The sequence below is a fragment of the Mauremys reevesii genome, linkage group 10 (genome assembly GCF_016161935.1).
Source record: "Mauremys reevesii isolate NIE-2019 linkage group 10, ASM1616193v1, whole genome shotgun sequence".
Classification (NCBI taxonomy): domain Eukaryota; kingdom Metazoa; phylum Chordata; order Testudines; family Geoemydidae; genus Mauremys; species Mauremys reevesii.
Genome location: NC_052632.1, coordinates 20,895,875 through 20,912,950, shown reverse-complemented (window position 1 = coordinate 20,912,950; position 17,076 = coordinate 20,895,875). Strand labels below are relative to the sequence as shown.

At 41.1% G+C, this 17,076-nt stretch overlaps 2 long non-coding RNA genes across 4 annotated transcripts in view; one reads left to right on the top strand and one right to left on the bottom strand.

The window, feature by feature from the left end:
- LOC120372889 overlaps positions 1 to 5,422 on the top strand; it is a 242,721-nt gene extending 237,299 nt beyond the window's left edge. For both annotated transcript variants that reach the window (XR_005585244.1, XR_005585243.1), the window contains one exon: positions 5,113 to 5,422. This is a non-coding gene — a long non-coding RNA (uncharacterized LOC120372889). The remainder of the gene's footprint in view (positions 1 to 5,112) is intronic.
- A 1,158-nt stretch (positions 5,423 to 6,580) lies between these two features.
- LOC120372890 lies at positions 6,581 to 15,529 on the bottom strand. Of its 2 annotated transcripts, none has more exons than XR_005585245.1 (5): positions 15,448 to 15,529; positions 12,807 to 13,119; positions 11,094 to 11,317; positions 9,960 to 10,074; positions 6,581 to 6,927 (listed from the first exon to the last, which is right to left on the bottom strand). It is a non-coding gene; the product is annotated as an uncharacterized LOC120372890 (long non-coding RNA). The 2 variants fall into 2 exon arrangements; XR_005585246.1 differs by having other exon boundaries at positions 12,807 to 12,910; positions 15,448 to 15,518.
- Between the last annotated feature and the right edge of the window lie 1,547 nt (positions 15,530 to 17,076).

The following is a 17,076-nucleotide window of genomic DNA, read 5'->3' as shown; positions in this document are numbered from 1 at the left end:
ACAAGGAACAGGTGACTGTTTCAGGAACTAGAAAGTGAAACTGAACTTTCCTTCAAAGCATATTGCCTTGACTCTAGAACTGGTTAACATCAGTGACTGGCAGGATTCACTTTGTAATTTCAGGGCTTTCTTTTAAGTACATCTGGTCAGAAAATGGTATTCTCTGTGAGAAATTTCAAAAAGAAGTAAACATTTATTTCTTTTTTGGGGGAGGTGGGGTATATATTTACTGGAAAATGTCTGACAAAACAAATTTACCTTGAAAATGTTCATGTTGAGAGAGTGTTTTTGGAGGAAAAATTTCAATTAGCTCTACTTTTAAGGTATCTTCCTTAATCCAGGTATAGTTTATTAGTGGGAGATACATGAATTGGATACCTTTTTACTAGCACTATCAACTATAAAAGGCTAGTTGTTGATTCTGAATAGTGTAAAAGGACTTATGGCAAGCTTTACTGCCAACTGCCCTAGAAGGAAGAAATTTTATACATGTGGCACTGGGTGAAGTTCTCTGTTACTCTAGGGCAGCCTCTTTGAAATCATTGCAGTGACTGTCATGGAAATCCCTCTTTTTACACTTCTTAATATAGATACAGTAACTCCTTACTTAACATCCTCCCACTTAACGTGGTTTCAAAGTTACATCGCTGCTCAGTTAGGGAACATGCTTGTTTAAAGTTGTGCAATGCTCTATTATAACATCATTTGGCTGCCTGCTCTGTCCACGGCTTGTAAGATTCTGTGGAAGAGCAGCAACTTTACAAGGGAGCATTGCACAAGTTCCTCTTCTCTGCCTCCTCCCCCTCCCTCCCAGCGCTACCCCCACTGCCAAACAGCTGTTTGGCTGGGAGGGAGGGGGAGGAGCAGGGAAGTGCTGCGTCTTCGCTCCTCCCCCTCCCTGCCAGAAAGTGCAAAGCTGAACTTTGGGGGGCAGTGAGGAGCAGGGATGTGGCTGCTCCGGAGAGGAATGGGGGTGGGAAGAGGTGGGCCTGGAGTGGAGCGGGGACAGGAAGAGGCAGGCCTGGAGCATCCCCTGGCAAAGTCAGTGCCTGTTCTTCTCTGGGGAAGCTGCCACTGCTGCCGCCAAGGTGCTTCCTAGTGTCCTTGCCTGCAGCGGGCTGTGCCTGTGTGGGGTAAGCCAGGGGCACTTCCCAACCACAGGACAGTACTGTACAGTATATAATGCCTTTTGTCTGCCCCAAAAAAATTTCCTTGGAACCTAACCCCCTGTATTTACATTAAATCTTATGGGAAAATTGGATTTGTTTAACATCATTTCACTTAAAGTTGCATTTTTCAGGAACATAACTACAACGTTAAGTGAGGAGTTACTGTACCATGGTCATAAGTGCTATACAGAAAACCTAAATAGAATTATTTTCAGATATTCATTCTTTCATACCTATATCCAGATTTTTCTATATACCTATACAACAGCTCTCTCTAAAGCAGCATCCACCTCTGTTATATATGCATTTTAAATGATACTAATTAATAAATGACTGCAAACAGAATAAAAATAACTTGTCTTGACAGTGTTGGAAATTATTTTCCTAATAAGTTGATTGTTTACCAGGATTTATTTTCCACACAAGCATTTCTTTTAGTCCAAAGGCCACATGGTGTTGGGTACATCCAAAATACAAACATAAGCATATACACACCTGTACTCTATAGCCTAGTAACAACATCGTTATAAGCATTGGCCAACACACTTACAACAGGATCAGGCCAGGGAGATACCTGTGCCATCATAGCGTGACTCCAGAGGGGTAAACAAAGTTCTGACAAAGAACCCCTAGAAAACCTTGGGGTTTTTATACACTATAACAAATGGGTGATGTCTGCCAATTATTGGATGTTTGCCAAAGCTAATTGAGGGAGTTTCAGGACTGAATCCTATCCCCTGGCTTGGTTAAGACAAGATTAATGGCTGGGCCCCTTTCTTCTCAAAGTTTCCTACTTATTTTATTTTACTATATTTTTCCCTAGCTACCAGACTAAGTCTTTTAAACTAATTATTTATTATACACGGTGTCCAATTAACCATGTTTTCTTTATCTCTGTTGTCTAGCTTAAACCTTAAATAAAATAACATTGGTATTTTCAGGGTCACTACAAGTTTAACACAAACAATCTCTCTTTCTCATTATTTTTTGGGGGCGGGGTATATGTTTTGGGCCTGTCAGTCATATCAAGATCCAATCTCAATTTAAAACCATAGTTGATCCAGCACTAAAGTGGGCCTATATTCTTACTGATATGATCCTACTTTACTCCAGTTTTCTGGTAGATATTAGACGCTTAGACAGCTTTTTCCTTCCTAGTTTTTTTTTTTTAATTAGTTGGAGCAACAGAAAATGTATTCTGGGTAATCTGTATAACTAGCATGACCAGATGTCCTGATTTTCTAGGGACAGTCCTGATATTTGAGGCTTTATCTTATATAGGCACCTAGCCCCCCACCTCCTGTCCTGATTTTTCACACTTGCTATCTGGTCACCCTACATATAACTCAGTGCACAATCTGTCCTCAAATCAGCTAAAGCTCAGCAGTTTGTGCTTAGCACTCTTCCCTCTTTTAATATTTTCCTGGGATTTTTGGCCCTATTCCAATTATTAATATGTCAACCAAAATATTGTGAATGAGACTAGGCTATCTGGAGTGTGAAATATATTGATCCGAGTTGCAGAAAGTAACCAACTTTAAAGCTGGCAGGCTCCTATTGCTTATTGGTTTATATTTATGCAAGTGATTAGGGAGATGTGATAGCAAGAAATAAATTTGCTTGATCAAAATATCCTTCAACTAAAGCTGAGTGAAAAACAAAGCCACAGATGAGAGCTACTGTTAATATTAATGCTCAACCTGTCACTTTAAGTCACATAATAGAAAATCCAGTGGGAACAAGACCCTAATGTGCAGGAGTAGAGTTAAGGCCCTTTAATTAAATTTAAAGATTTTCTTACTCATGGGAATGGACATAATTAGCTGTTTTCTGAGCTGTATTTGACCTGAAGATGCTTGCATCAGCAGACAATGGAATGTATTAAGAAGTAGTAGAAGATTCTAATTATGAGATTTTGGGCACCATTAATTTTTATGTGAAATATTGTTTTCTAAGTGATGGGGTAGCAACATAAATATCATATGTTTCATTAATAGTAAAGAGGTGTTAAAACTGATGGTCTGGATTCAGGGCTGGCTCGAGGAAAGTAAGCTGTCACATACTAAATCAAATGTTGCTAGGTTTGCAGGTTGGCCCAACTTCATTGGAACTCCAGACAATCAAAATAAAAACAATGAAGTAATACTGGAGATATCTGAAAACTACTGCAATTGGATATAGTGTCTGTTAACCTTAAGGAGACCTTAATTAAAGAAATATAGCCACAGTGGGCCAAAGTCATCATTGTATCACTCCATGGACTTCAATGGAGTTACACCAGCGATGTTTTTAGCCCTTAACTTCTTGGGCAGCCAAGTCACATTCTAATTCTTTCTAGTCCAGCAAGCAAGCCTGGAATGTCATTTCAAATTGACATCCAATATAGTACGTGCTAATCCCTTCAGTCTCTTCTGACTCTTTGTGCTTTGGAGGCAATGTAATAACTGAAGAAAGGCAGGTGACGCTGAGCCAGAATCTCAGCTGGTGTATATCAAGTTATTTCCATGGAAGCCACTGGAACTGTACTGATTTACACCAGCATAGGATCTGGCCATATTTCTGAGTTCAAAATAACTTGGTGCTTTTCTTCACCCTCTACCTATACCAGTGAAGAAGTATTGGCATGAACATACATTTTAATTCACGTGCATGTTTGTTCACTGTATTTTTCAAGAAGTTTTGCTAGGCAGCAAAGGGTTAAATCCTCTTGTTGATCATAGTTTGTTGGTGGCATTTACTATTTGTTGTGTTGTCAATGGCATTTGAGAAGGGAGACAGTTTCTCTCCCCTCATGGTGAACTTTGTGGATGGATTTCCTTTCCTTCCCCAATGCCATTTTGCTTCTCTAGTGTTTGGAGGAGGTAGCTATCTTCCCCATTTTTAAATCTTGCAGCTCCGTTCTGTAGTGGCCTTACAGGCTCTCTGAGGCCTGCCAGCACACCACTTAAGCTAGATGCAAATGTTAAATAATAACTAATAATAATTGTTTTCAAGCAGAGTAAAAACAACTTGTCTGGAAAAGATTCTGATTTATTCCAACTTTCTGGTACTTAGTAGACCCTAAACCCTGATTCAGCAAAGTGCTCAAGCACATGTTTAACTTCAAAGTCAATGAGACAAGCATGTGCTTAAAGTTAAACACATGCCGGAAGTACACTGGTGAACAAGATAGATTTTATGCAGGTACTTAAGTGCTTTCCTGAATCCAGGCCTAAGATGGCTCTTTTCTTTCCGGTACTTGAAAGCAGCAAAGGAGTTTTTGTTTTGTTCTGTTTTGCTTAAATTCCTGAGGAGGGGGCCAGGAAAGCAAGCCCTGTCCTTTCCAATGCATAGATAAAGGAGTGAAGGAGCCATTAGAAGTGGATCCCTTCTCCTAGTGTAGGGGTGAGGTGGTTAAAAGTTAAGTCAACTACTCTTCTCAGAGAGGGGCAGGAGTATGGGAGTAAGGGGGAGATGAGTCCGTCCCCCCATTGCCCCCCCGAAGACCAATCCTATGTCTTGCTCTCGGTTGTCTGGTGTAGGTATTACATGGGATGGGAATTTCTCTTTTGTGGACCCTTCACTTGGTGAGATGCATTGAAGCTCTCTTAATCATGGGCCCCTCCTACCAAAATATCATTACCATCAAGACCATTTGCCAACGTTAAATCCATGCTTCACTAAAGCCTGAGGCCATAAGACTGCACCTAAAAGCTGCAGTGATAAACCATTGCTAAGTACTCAGTACCCCGTTTTGCTTTTGCTATTTTTGTTTTATGGTGTCTCCGTTACTTTTCTGGTTTAAGAGGCTGACTGTCTAGTCACCCCACTCTCATCAAAAGAATATAAAAAATTGAAAAGGCCTTAAAAGTTTGTTATCATCAACATCAGTTCATGCAGCCCTTGCATGGAAAATTATGGAACATGTGTTCCTAATATGTGTTTTTCTGTGTACTTCTGGCAGATGCAAAAAAGCTGACTTTCACGGCTGTGTAGAAGTGATCCCTGGTGTAGAAGCAATCCCAACAACCATACTGTTCGTTTGACAGCTGGACCCAAATCCGAGTTTTCATATTAAATAAAAACAGCAACAACTCACCTACAATTCCCTTGATCACCTATCATGCACGGATCAGTATTCAATTTAAAAGATTGTTTTCTATGTACACCTATGGCACAGATCAGTGTGCATTATCTGCGTATGTATAACCTTTCTTTAACTTGAACAAGAAGATCCACACAAATGATAAATAACTTTTGGCTTAGTCAATTCACTTATTTATGTTCTTGTATCTGATTGTTCTCCTCTGTCAGTTGTTTGGAATGAAGGAAATGGGATGACTTGTTGGCATGTTTGCATTAATATTATTGGCTACACTAGATGCTCTGGTGGGTGATGGTGCCTTTAGTCCCTTGAAGAAGGGGAGGGGGAAATTAAGGACTTAATTCTCTTTTACACTAAGGCCCCATTACACTGCCAGAGTGGCAAATTTGACAACTATGTTATTAGAGGTGGGTATATATTGGAAAGAACATCCACCCATAATTATTAAAATTGGAAAGGAAGATTCGATTTGACTATGTTTATGAGCCTTTCCTGTTACCTTTTGGCAAATTTTCCAGGGCACAAGCTCTGCTAACACAAACACAATGAAAAGCGAATCTTGCATTCAAAGGCATGAATTTGTCAAAAGTGCATTTTGAATGATATATGTGATTGTGATAGTCTGATTCACAATTTGCATTTCATATTGGGCTGGATGATTGGTGTGCATAACCAAAACTGCAAAATTTGAAATACTGCAATCAAATATACAATTTTGAAATTCATGTTGGTGGTTAGTTTCATAGGTAGTCTAACAAAGAACCTGTAAACTAACCAACACGAAGTAGACTGTGAATATTCACAAACTAGCTGGAGACCAAGAATTATTTACTGCAGAAGTCTGAATCATGTATAATAAGAGAAGGTGTGTGTGTGTGTGTGTGTGTGTGTGCTGTTGTAGTTATACAATAATTTACAAAAGATATGTAGGAGTCATTGCACCTACCACTTACAGGTGCTTCTGGGATGGAAAACAGCAGCTGCTTAACACCACAGAATCTCTCTACACCATGTTTTTTTAGGACTGGTTGTGAAGACACTTTCTGGATGGGCACCAGTCTGTTGTGATTGGATCCATCAACTAACCGACATGCATCTAAACCCCCTAGGTCTTGATATGGACCCTGTGTATGACACCCTTCTTGAGTTGTAGGACGCTGCAGGCTGACCTCCTAGCCCCAATACCCAGTGTCACAGCCCTCTTGAGCATGCATTTGGTTAGACATGATTTCCATACCCCTAGCCTCCACAGAGTTCCATGTGTCTGTGGGAACTTTGATTTCCTAGTCACGCCCTTTAAGGAGCATGTGGCAGTAAAGCAATGAACTCAGGCTTAGTAAAGGGATTTTATATGCATAAACACTTAGGTTAGGCATCCCCACCGGCCTCCCTCACTTAGCCCTCTTGCTTCTTGTGGTAGAATGGCCTGTCTTGCTTAGATAAGTGCTCAATTTTAGAACAGTCTCTCTCTTTTGTTGCCTGTGAACGTCTGCTGGGGAAATTCCAGCCTCCAGCCCTCTCGACCTCTCTGTAGATAAACATTCAAATCAATAGTAGGAAACCCATTGCTGCAGTAGGGAAGAATTGTTCAGTGTTGGTGGCCCTTGACTGTTCTGTTACAGCTTCTCTGACGTCTGACTCACATGGTGTCACGCCTCTGCTACAAAAGGGAAACTGTAATCCACAGTGAAGGTAATAGTCATAAATAGGGTTCACAAAGCAAGATGGAATTCATAATTTCCAGAGATGTATTCCCCCAAACTGTCACAAAGACAAATACCATTGCCAGTTGGAACTAGAGGTATTAGCCAGGTGCAATGTAGTTTCCCAAGTTGGAATTTATACAGAGCCAAGAGATAACAATGTTTTTTGATGCTCTTATAATGAATACAATGGAATCTTCTAATGCCCACAACTGGCCAGGTCCTTGCTTTTAAATCTTATCTGAAAAGTGGGACCTTGAACTACACAGTATCTCTTAGTACCATACCATGAGTGCTGAATTAGGGGAAATAGTGCCACCTACTGAATTGTCAGCACAGTTTACGGCAACCCCTTGGTTTTCCTAATAGATCTTCCAAGTATTGACCATATTGACCCTACTTAGTTAAATAGGATTTAGACTATCTATCTATCTATCTATCTATCTATCTATCTATCTATCTATCTATAGCAGTTTTGGAACTAGAAGGTTAGCACATACATTAGGTCATTTCAATTTCTTTAACTACAGTAGTGTATATTTTTGATAACTGATGAGTTGCTGCTATCGTGTTAAACTCACAAGCCTGACACATTAATCACTGGATTTCTAGGAAGACGTCCTGCTTTAGAGTACAGCTCCTTTTGGCATTCCTTGAGCATACGTTGCTTTCTCATGACTCTCAAGAGAGTAATTCAGAGATGAAGAAACATTTATATTTCTAAAGTAAAACTATTTAATACTTACAGATACTGTATAATATGCTCTGAAGGCATCATTCACTATATTAGGAATCTGTCTCTCCATCCTGCATAAAGCCTTCTTAAATACAAATACCTTAAAGCATATGATTAAATAGTTTTCTTTTAACCAAATAATGGCTGGCATTTTTCCACTTTTTGTATAAATGATTGGAGGTGCCATGACAGTCAAAATGAATAAGAACGTGTGAGCGAATGGGCTAACTCCCTACCTTCCCAATGGGCATGGGATGCCTGGTTCACAATAGAACCAGTTCTTGTGTAGGGATTTCTCAGCCTTCTTATGCACCACTGGCGAGGGGCACTTTTTTTCCCCCTGCATCAGCAGGGGGATTGGGAGCAGGTTAGGGAGGAGTCAAAGCTACATAAATCCACAAGCAAAATGTGTGTGGTGTGTCAAGCGGGCAAAAGAACCATGGGGTCTGTGATGGGCTGGATCACAGAAACTCCCTTGGGAACTCCCAACTTTTGTGCCAAGACTACTTCTGCCCCTGCTTTCCTGCCCTGGCAGCTTGGGACTCCAGCACCCTGTCTTGTTGAGCCAGACACACCAGTCTGCTCCAACCCAGACCCAGGATCTGAACCACAAGCCCTAAAGCTGCAGACTTAACTGAAAGCAACTTACAGAAGTGTTCCCGTCTTTAACACTCAGATGCCCAACTCCCAATGGGGTCCAAACCCCAAATAAATCCATTTTACCCTGTATAAAGCTTATAAATTGTTTGCCCTGTATAACACTGATAGAGAGGGATGCACAGCTGTTTGTCCCTCCCCCCAGGTATTAATACTTACTCTGGGTTAATTAATAAGTAAAAAGTGATTTTATTAAATACAGAAAGTAGGATTTAAGTGGTTCCAAGTAGTAACAGACAGAACAAAGTGAATTACCAAGCAAAATAAATAAAACACGCAAGTCTAAGCCTAGTGCAGTAATAAAACTGAATACAGACAAAATCTCACCCTCAAAGATGTTTCAAAAAGTTTCTTTCACAGACTGGACACCTTCCTAGTTTGGGCACAGTCCTTTCCCCTGGTACAGCCCTTGTTCTAGCTCAGGTGGTAGCTAGGGGATTTCTCATGATGGCTGCCCCCTTATTCTGTTCCACTCACTTATATGTCTTTTGCATAAGGCGGGAATCCTTTGTCCCTTTGGGTTCCCACCCCTTCTTTTTAATGGAAAAGCACCAGGTTAAAGATGGATTCCAGTTCAGGTGACGTGATCACATGTCACTGTAAGACTTCATTACCCACTTGCCAAGCACACACATATACAGGAAGACTTACAAATAAAACAGAGCTATCTACAGTCAACTGTCCTGGTTAATGGGAGCCATTAAGATTCCAAACCACCATTAATGGCCCATACTTTGCATAATTACAATAGGACCTCAAAGTTATATTTCCTATTTCTAGTTTCAGATACAAGAGTGATACATTCATACAAATAGGATGACCACACTCAGTAGATTATAAGCTTTGTAGTGATACCTTACAAGAGACCTTTTGCATGAAGCATATTCCAGTTACATCATATTCACATCCATTAGCATATTTTCATAAAATCATATGGAGTGCAACATCACAGGGTCTATTACAGCCTTCAGACTGCAGTAGTGATTGTGATGTATTGAGGACTGTGCTGGAAATGCAATCTGCCACTCTAAGAGCAATGGAATTTCCTGCTTCTGCTTGCAGGTGAGGGGGCTCTGTCATGGGATCAGTGTAATTCTGGAAAAAGCCATCTTAAAGCAAGGTGGAGTGAGTTATAGTTTGCTGTCTTAAGGAGCAGCCTGTTTTTTTCCTCTGTTTTTGTGTTCTTGTGTGTGTTATAGCTCTGAATTCTGAGAGATAAAGTAGTGTTACATTGCTGCCTTCCCGCAAGAATATTCATGTTTTTATCTAATTTCTCTGTGTGTATACCGTGAACATAACAGTGATCACAGGGAACATAGAGCAAAATATCCCTTTCAGACACCAGTTGATTCCTTGGTTAACATTTGCTATTTTGAAGGGTGGGCTGTATTGTCATAGGAATTAAATTTTCTAACTTCGCCATTATATCAAGGAGCCAGTCTAGAGCTGTATTGGATTGTCAAAAGCAACAGAGTACCATTTCTGCTACTCAGATCTTGGGTAAGGATATTTGTAAAGCAACAGTACAAGTCAATACTCAATACTCACCATTAACTTTTGAAATATTATTGCACATTAATTTTTACAGTTACTTTTACAAAACCACTTACCAAAATCTTGGGGGCCAGAAAATGCTGTTGATAGTACAGCAGAGTTTCCCACAGATCAGTTCTTCCTACAGAGCAAGCTGCCTGATACACCAGCCGATAAACTGTTCTTCCTCTACTAAAAGAGAGCAAAAAGCTGGAAATGTCAGCAAATTTTTCCCTCTTACAAATGAAGTTGAATTTAACAATTTGCCTGTGCTGAGTAGGCTGACATTCAAGACACACAAGGTGACAGTGCAGTATTGATGTACAACTGGGGGAGGTTTAATAAGAAAATAAATGTTTAAGCTGTTCTTAATAACTTTCTAACTCTCCCACCCAAATGCATAATAACAGCCAAGAGTTATACTGATGGTGATAAGAGTACTCAGCACTTATATAGTCCATTTCATCCACAGACTTTAAAATGTGTTCTAGAAATGGGGGAAATATCACTACCACTGTTTTATAGATGTGGAAACTGTGACCTTCTCTTTGACTCTTCCAAAATCTCCTCACAAGTCATTGGCATCATTGGGAAGAAGCCCAAGATCCCTGAGACCCACTCCCTTGTCTTATTGACCATAACATACTGTCTCCTTTTGTCAGATCTTACACTCCTGACTAGTGTAAGATCTGGTGACATATGTTGTTCAACTCACTGCAGAAGAAATTCACCTGGGGTGCATAAGGCAAGCTCAAATTTCTCTGCCTCACATAAGCACTGCATTAGAACATGCAGCTGGTGGGAGGAGGCAGGTAGAGCCACTATGAAGGAAACCTTCTGCACTTAATGCACCCTGTGGAAAGGATCTGTGTATCAGCCTCATTTAGGCTAGTATGGAGGATGGTGCTGATGAATTGTATAATCAATTGCTTGACCACACTTTAGTTCAGTATGGAATATATTCATGAGACCAAATAACCAATGTCAGTCGGGTTTATTGCTAAAAGTCAATAATAATGCAGTACAGGAAGAGTTTTGATATGATACCTGTTTCCAGGAAACAGTCTTGTGCAGCATTGTTACATTCATTTTACACAGAAGGTGTGCCACAGAAGTTCTACATTTCAGCTAGGAGTATTTATAGGATGGTTTTACAAGTTACAGAACTCTTCACATTTCATTAAAATCCAGCCCATCAGTTTGCCCCCTACCTTAACTTGTTCTGTACCTTTTCTTCTTTGTTTTGTATATTAACTTTCCAGGTACTGGTCTGTGAAGGTATCTCCCCAGCATATATTAATGTATCTTGCCTTTGATAAGCTTCTTATTTTTTAATCCAAAGATGACTTCAGCTTTGCAAAGTGTTATGGGGTAGTTAGTGCTACTCCATCTCATAACCCCAACACTTCATTCAAGGGATTTGCTGATGAATTTCCTGGACAGAAGACACATCAATAAAGCAGTCAGTCTGACACAATGATTTGGCTGGTATGCAAAGGACAGTGCTTTTGGTTCCTCATCCTATAAAACCCCATGTGGCTTCTAGCAGCGCACACCCTGAGTCTTAGGATTTGTCTACACTTACTGGGAGATCAATGAGCGGCGACTGATGCATCGGTGGTTGATTTAGTGGTTCTAGTGAAGACCCGCTAAATCGACCGCAGATCACTCTCCCGTCAACTTGCGTACTCCACTGGATCGAGAAGAGTAGGGAGAGTTGATGGGAGAACGTCTCCTGTCGACATCACGTAGTGTGGATCTGCAGTAAGTAGATCTAAGCTATGTTGATTTGAGTTACGCTATTCATGTTATTTCCCATGTAGTGTAGACAAGGCCTTAGACTTTCTGAATATAGAGAGCTGAGATTCATCTAATTTCATTAATTAAAAACAGATACAAATTGCTGCAATATTTTAAATCAGAAAATCACTATGATGACAAATGACAACCTTGCAGCCTGCAAAGTCTGCTAATAAAGCATCTTCTGTAGTTGTTATTAAAGCTAAACTTATGTTCCATGATTATCCAACCATTAAACATAAGTGGAGTCTAAACTGGATATCTGCGTCAGATGATATTTTGGTGCTGTCTGGACTGAGAATTACTCATCAAATTTAATTTCAGATGCATCCCTCCTCTGAAGATTAGCTGCCTAAGGAGTTAACAAGCATTCAGGAAGAATCCTTCCTCCCTCCCTGTGCATCCTGTCTTTCTCCTCAGCAACTTCATTGTATGATTTCTTTGTTTCTTTTTTAAGTCATGTATGTAAAGTAGTTGTGTATTGCATTTTTGTTTTTTTAACAAACTTTTACACAAGAGCAGTTGGCAGCACAGCAGTGCGGCACACTTATCTGAGGAATCCTCATGCCTATGGATAATCAGTGCTTTCCAGCCAAATATTCTTGTACTTTTGGTAGCAGTTTCGATAGGGTCTGTCTATCAGCCTTATTGTCTGTATACCAGGGAATCTTTACCGCTGTTACATTAGCTAATTAAGCTTCACAAGAACACTGGTTCAGTTCAGATGCTGGCTGGCATATAGTGGGATTTTTTTCTTTGATTGATGTATGCTATCGTTATTATTGTCAGGAACATTTTTTGTTCCAGTTGACTAATGGAGACAGTGATCTCTTTAGGAGAGAAAACAGTTGCATATGCCAACACAAAGTTTTTAATGCTGTTGGCTGACTGCTGGCGTACCAGCAAAATTTTGCATATCTCTCTGGTCCTTGTCCCCACTGGCTTTCATTGTTGCCAATAAATTTGAGTGGTGCAATATTTACATTTGGTTATAGCATGGATGGAAAAACAGAGTCTAATGAATTTACATTCATGCAGCACATTTTAATTTTATTCCTATCCCTCCAACTTGCAACATAGGAATTATATAAACCAGAATTCAAACTCAGCCTTCTGATTCATACCCGGCTTGACACCAGCTGATTTCTTCCCACATACATTATAATCATTACTGCTTCTTTGCTTGCAAATATCCCATCAGCAATGATGTCCAGAGAAAACTCTCAACCTTCCACCATGCAAATGTAAATGAAAAAACAAAGGTAGTTAAGAAAAAAAATGTGTAATGAGCACTAATGGTATGACATGAGGGCTCTCTTTCATAATGATGGGCAGCTCAGAGTTACAGCATAAAAAGTTACTGGGTAGCTCAATAGACAACTTGCTGAAACAAAAATACTGGAGGGTGCAAAAGTATATAGTTGAAATGGTTCCAACCTGAAATGAAGAAAAAATCAGGGGTTTTAGCTTTAATTTTGTGTTCCAGTATAGGCAGCAGCAATATAAGTTTCCCACACTGGTCATGTGCCCCAACCATAACTTGAACAGGCAAACAAAAGTGAGGAGAGGGCTATTAATTCTTTCAATAACATTTTCCAGCACACACTGATCTATTAAGAACTGAACTAAAACCACCAGTTCACTTCACACAGGCCACTGAACAGCAAGTAGGTGGAAATGATTTTTTCAGCCACTACCAGGGGTGAAAATAACTTAAGAGACTTACCGGTATGCAGGGCCAGGGTCCTGAGCAGGTGGGGGGTTCCCCCTTGGACAGAAGGGGCGGGGGTCTCAGGTGGAAGGGGCGGGGCCTTTAAATCCCTGGGCCCTTTAAATCGCCACCACTACCCCAGGGCTCCGGCGGCCATTTAAAGGGTCTGGGGCTCCAGCTGCAGTAGCAGCAGCCGGGAGCCCCAGGACCTTTAAATCACCGCCAGAGCCCCATGGTAGCTGTAGCTATAGTGGCGGCCAGGAGGCCAGGGCTCCCAGCCATCGCTGCTATCCCAGGGCTCTGGCAGTGGGACTCTGTCAGCGATTTAAAGGGACAGGGGCTCCGGCTGCTGCCAGGAGCCCAGGGACCTTTTAAATTGTCCCCCCTGGGGAAGCAGCCCCTGCCGGTATGGTCAGCTGTGTACAGCTCTTGCTGGCATGCCATACCTGACCGGCTTACTTTCACCTCTGGCCACTACTGACCTGTTTGGATTTGAACAGGTGACTTAAGGTGAGTCTCCATATCACATTACTCTAGTCCCATAAGCCATTTGGACCAGTCCTCCAGCTTCCATATAGTAATCATCCAAATTATAGAGCAAAAGATTGTGAGTACTGTAGAACCTCAAAGTTATGAACACCAGAGTTACAAACTGACCAGTCAACCACACACCTCATTTGGAACCGGAAGCATGCAATCAGATCCCTCCTCGTCCCCCTCCCCCTGCCCAAAAGCACAAATACAGTACAGTACTGTGTATACAAATACAGTGTTAAACATAAACTACTAAAAAAATAAAGGAAAAGCAGTATTTTTCTTCTGCATATTAAAGTTTCAAAGCTGTATTAAGTCAATGTTCAGTTTTAAACTTTTGAAAGAACAACCAAAACATTTTGTTCAGAGTTATGAACATTTCAGAGTTATGAACAACCTCCATTCCCAAGGTGCTCATAACTCTGAGGGGCTACAGTGTGGTGTAAGCTACAGCCAAGATCCTTTTTTAAAACCTAACAGTCAATAAGTGTTCATGGTTTCTGGAAGTAAGTGGGACCTCTATATATCATTGATACTTTATTAATGATTTCATTTTAAGTAGTGCTAAGTCATGATTCACAGAGGAAGCATTTTCCATCACTCTTGTTATGTCCCCAAAGAGGAGTCCTGCTCACAGCAAAAATAATTTCACAACACCACCACAAGTGCTGAGAACTTGATTCATAAAAACAAAATGCCCCCTTCTGAAAAAGCTTGTGATCATTCTCCGTCGTGCAGTGAGAGGTATGAAGCCAGCATTGCTGGACTTTGTAAGATGGTCTTTCTCACTGATGCCACATTAGTATATCATTAGGCTAGTATATTTTACTGGCCCATTGATATGGTTCAGAACTGACTTTGGGCCCTGAGGAACTGTGTGTTTTTATTTTAAAACAATAAATCATTTATAAATTTGCATTTATTCTTAAGTAAATCGCATGGTCCTGGCGGAGAGCCCACCATGCTAACATGCAGGGGCGGCTCTAGGGATTTTGCCGCCCCAAGCACGGCAGGCAGGCAGGCTGCCTCCGGCGGTTTGCCTGCGGAGGGTCCGCTGGTCCTGCGGCTTCGGCGGACCTCCCGCGGGCGTGCCTGCGGGAGCTCCTCTGAAGCCGCGGGACCAGTGGACCCTCCACAGGCACGCTGCTGAGGGCAGCCTGCCTGCCGCCCTCGCAGCGCCCGCAGACCGCCCCCCCCGCCGCTTGCCGCTCCAAGCACGCGCTTGGAGCGCTGGTGCCTGGAGCCGCCCCTGTAACGTGTGGTGAAAACTGACTGAAAAAAATGTTTGTGGGGCCATGGGTTCTGATTGCAGAAGTAGAACTAATGGAAAAAATGCAAAAAAGAATGCAAAATTCTAAAGCCCTACCTAGACTCTAAAACCTCGATACCAAGCTAGCACATACCCCACACGTATCACTAGCATATGTTAACCCCCAGCTTTTACAGATTTGTTTTGTTTATATGTTGAAACAATAAAAGAGAAACTTAACAGTCTCATTAAAGCCATCAAACAACATTACCCTTGATGCAGACGTTCCTCTCAGGGGCTTCACTGGGACTTAGGTGGTGCATAGGTCTGGTAGCAGCAGTTTCACCCATCACTACAATATAAATGTACATGGTTCCAACAGTGCTGCAAATTTCACCCATAATGATTATGAAGGAGCTTGAATGCAGCTGGCAAGAAATTGCATGATGATTATCCTCTCACTAATGACAGCAGAAATGTTTAAAAGATCTGATGTTTCTGTAACTTCTCTCTCCTCGAATGGTTATCATGTTGTTTTGCCTGTTTATCTCCAATTGCACACCGTACCATATCTCACTTCACCTAATGTAAAGGGACATGAAGTTGCTCCCAGTTCTTAGGGTTTGTAAAAAAGGTTTAAGAAATCACACATTTCAAATAGAAGTTTCAGGAAAATGCTTTATTGCAACGTCATTGTTCCTTAAGTTTCCTGTAGGCCACAAGGGCCCAATCCAACTCTCATCAGAGTCAACTGGAGTCTTTCCACCATCTTTAATGAGAGTTGGATCAGGCCTTTAGTGGGTTGGCTCTGAAAATGCCAGGCTTGTTTCAAGGGTGGCAGGAATTCTGATTTCCAATTGTATGGAAGCAGTCCCAGAGCTGCGTGACTTGTGGGATTACACATGGTACCTCCTTCCTCATGGCAAAATGTCAATGGCCAAAATGCTTTTGCTGGAGATGTCTGCAGAAAAGTAAGGGTGTTTTGTGGGTGAGATGGTGGATTGGGTGAGAATGGAGAACCTCATCTGCAGGTGCTGCAAGTATGCTTTATCAGAGGGAGCAAAGGGATCATCCTTGTCAGGGGAGGCACAAAGGGGGTTGGTGCTCTTTAAATAAATGATGCCCTTCATTACTGATATTTTAGAGTGACACTGGTCTTAGTTATGGATCATATCAGCACATCTTTATGCTGAATAGTTTGTGTTGCTAAGCAACATTTAGAAATGTGTATGAATGTTCAAGTTGCTTTTGGTACTTCAGATAACCACTTTTATTCTCATCCCCAAATTTTGTTAGCTAGATGAAAGGTTTCTATGTGGATTGATGCAGGATCAAGGTGTGCATTGAAAATGGCACAGAGATCAGCTCTTTCAAAGTTAAATAGACCATAGCACTAGAGTAAATGCTAAATGAAAATGGGGACTTAATCGAAGAACCATATGTCCATTCTGTCTCCTTAAAACTATGTACCTGTCTTCCCTGTCACAACTGCACTCATGTTTACTTTCATTTTCAGTGCTGACAAGAACAAAAACCTATTTAAAATGTCTGAATGAATGGCACATTGGATACAAATAGTTTCTTTGTGCAGAATGGCGGACCACTACAGTAGATATAAAACCTATTCTCCAGCTTGCCACCTGCCAGAACACAGCTGAATGTCCAGTGCTAACTAACCTGAGCATGAATAAATTATCCAGAGACCTCTAGTCTGAAATCATTCTTGGATCATTTAATTCATCTCATAATTACTTTAATGCATTGTTAAGGGTCTAAATGAAGAGAATGCTGCCCATTCTCTTACACTCTTGTGCCTTGAGGCATGAATCAAGAAGATCAGAAAGTACATACATAGGAGTTTTTGAGATTTGACATAGTAGAATGCAGAAGGCCTGATGCT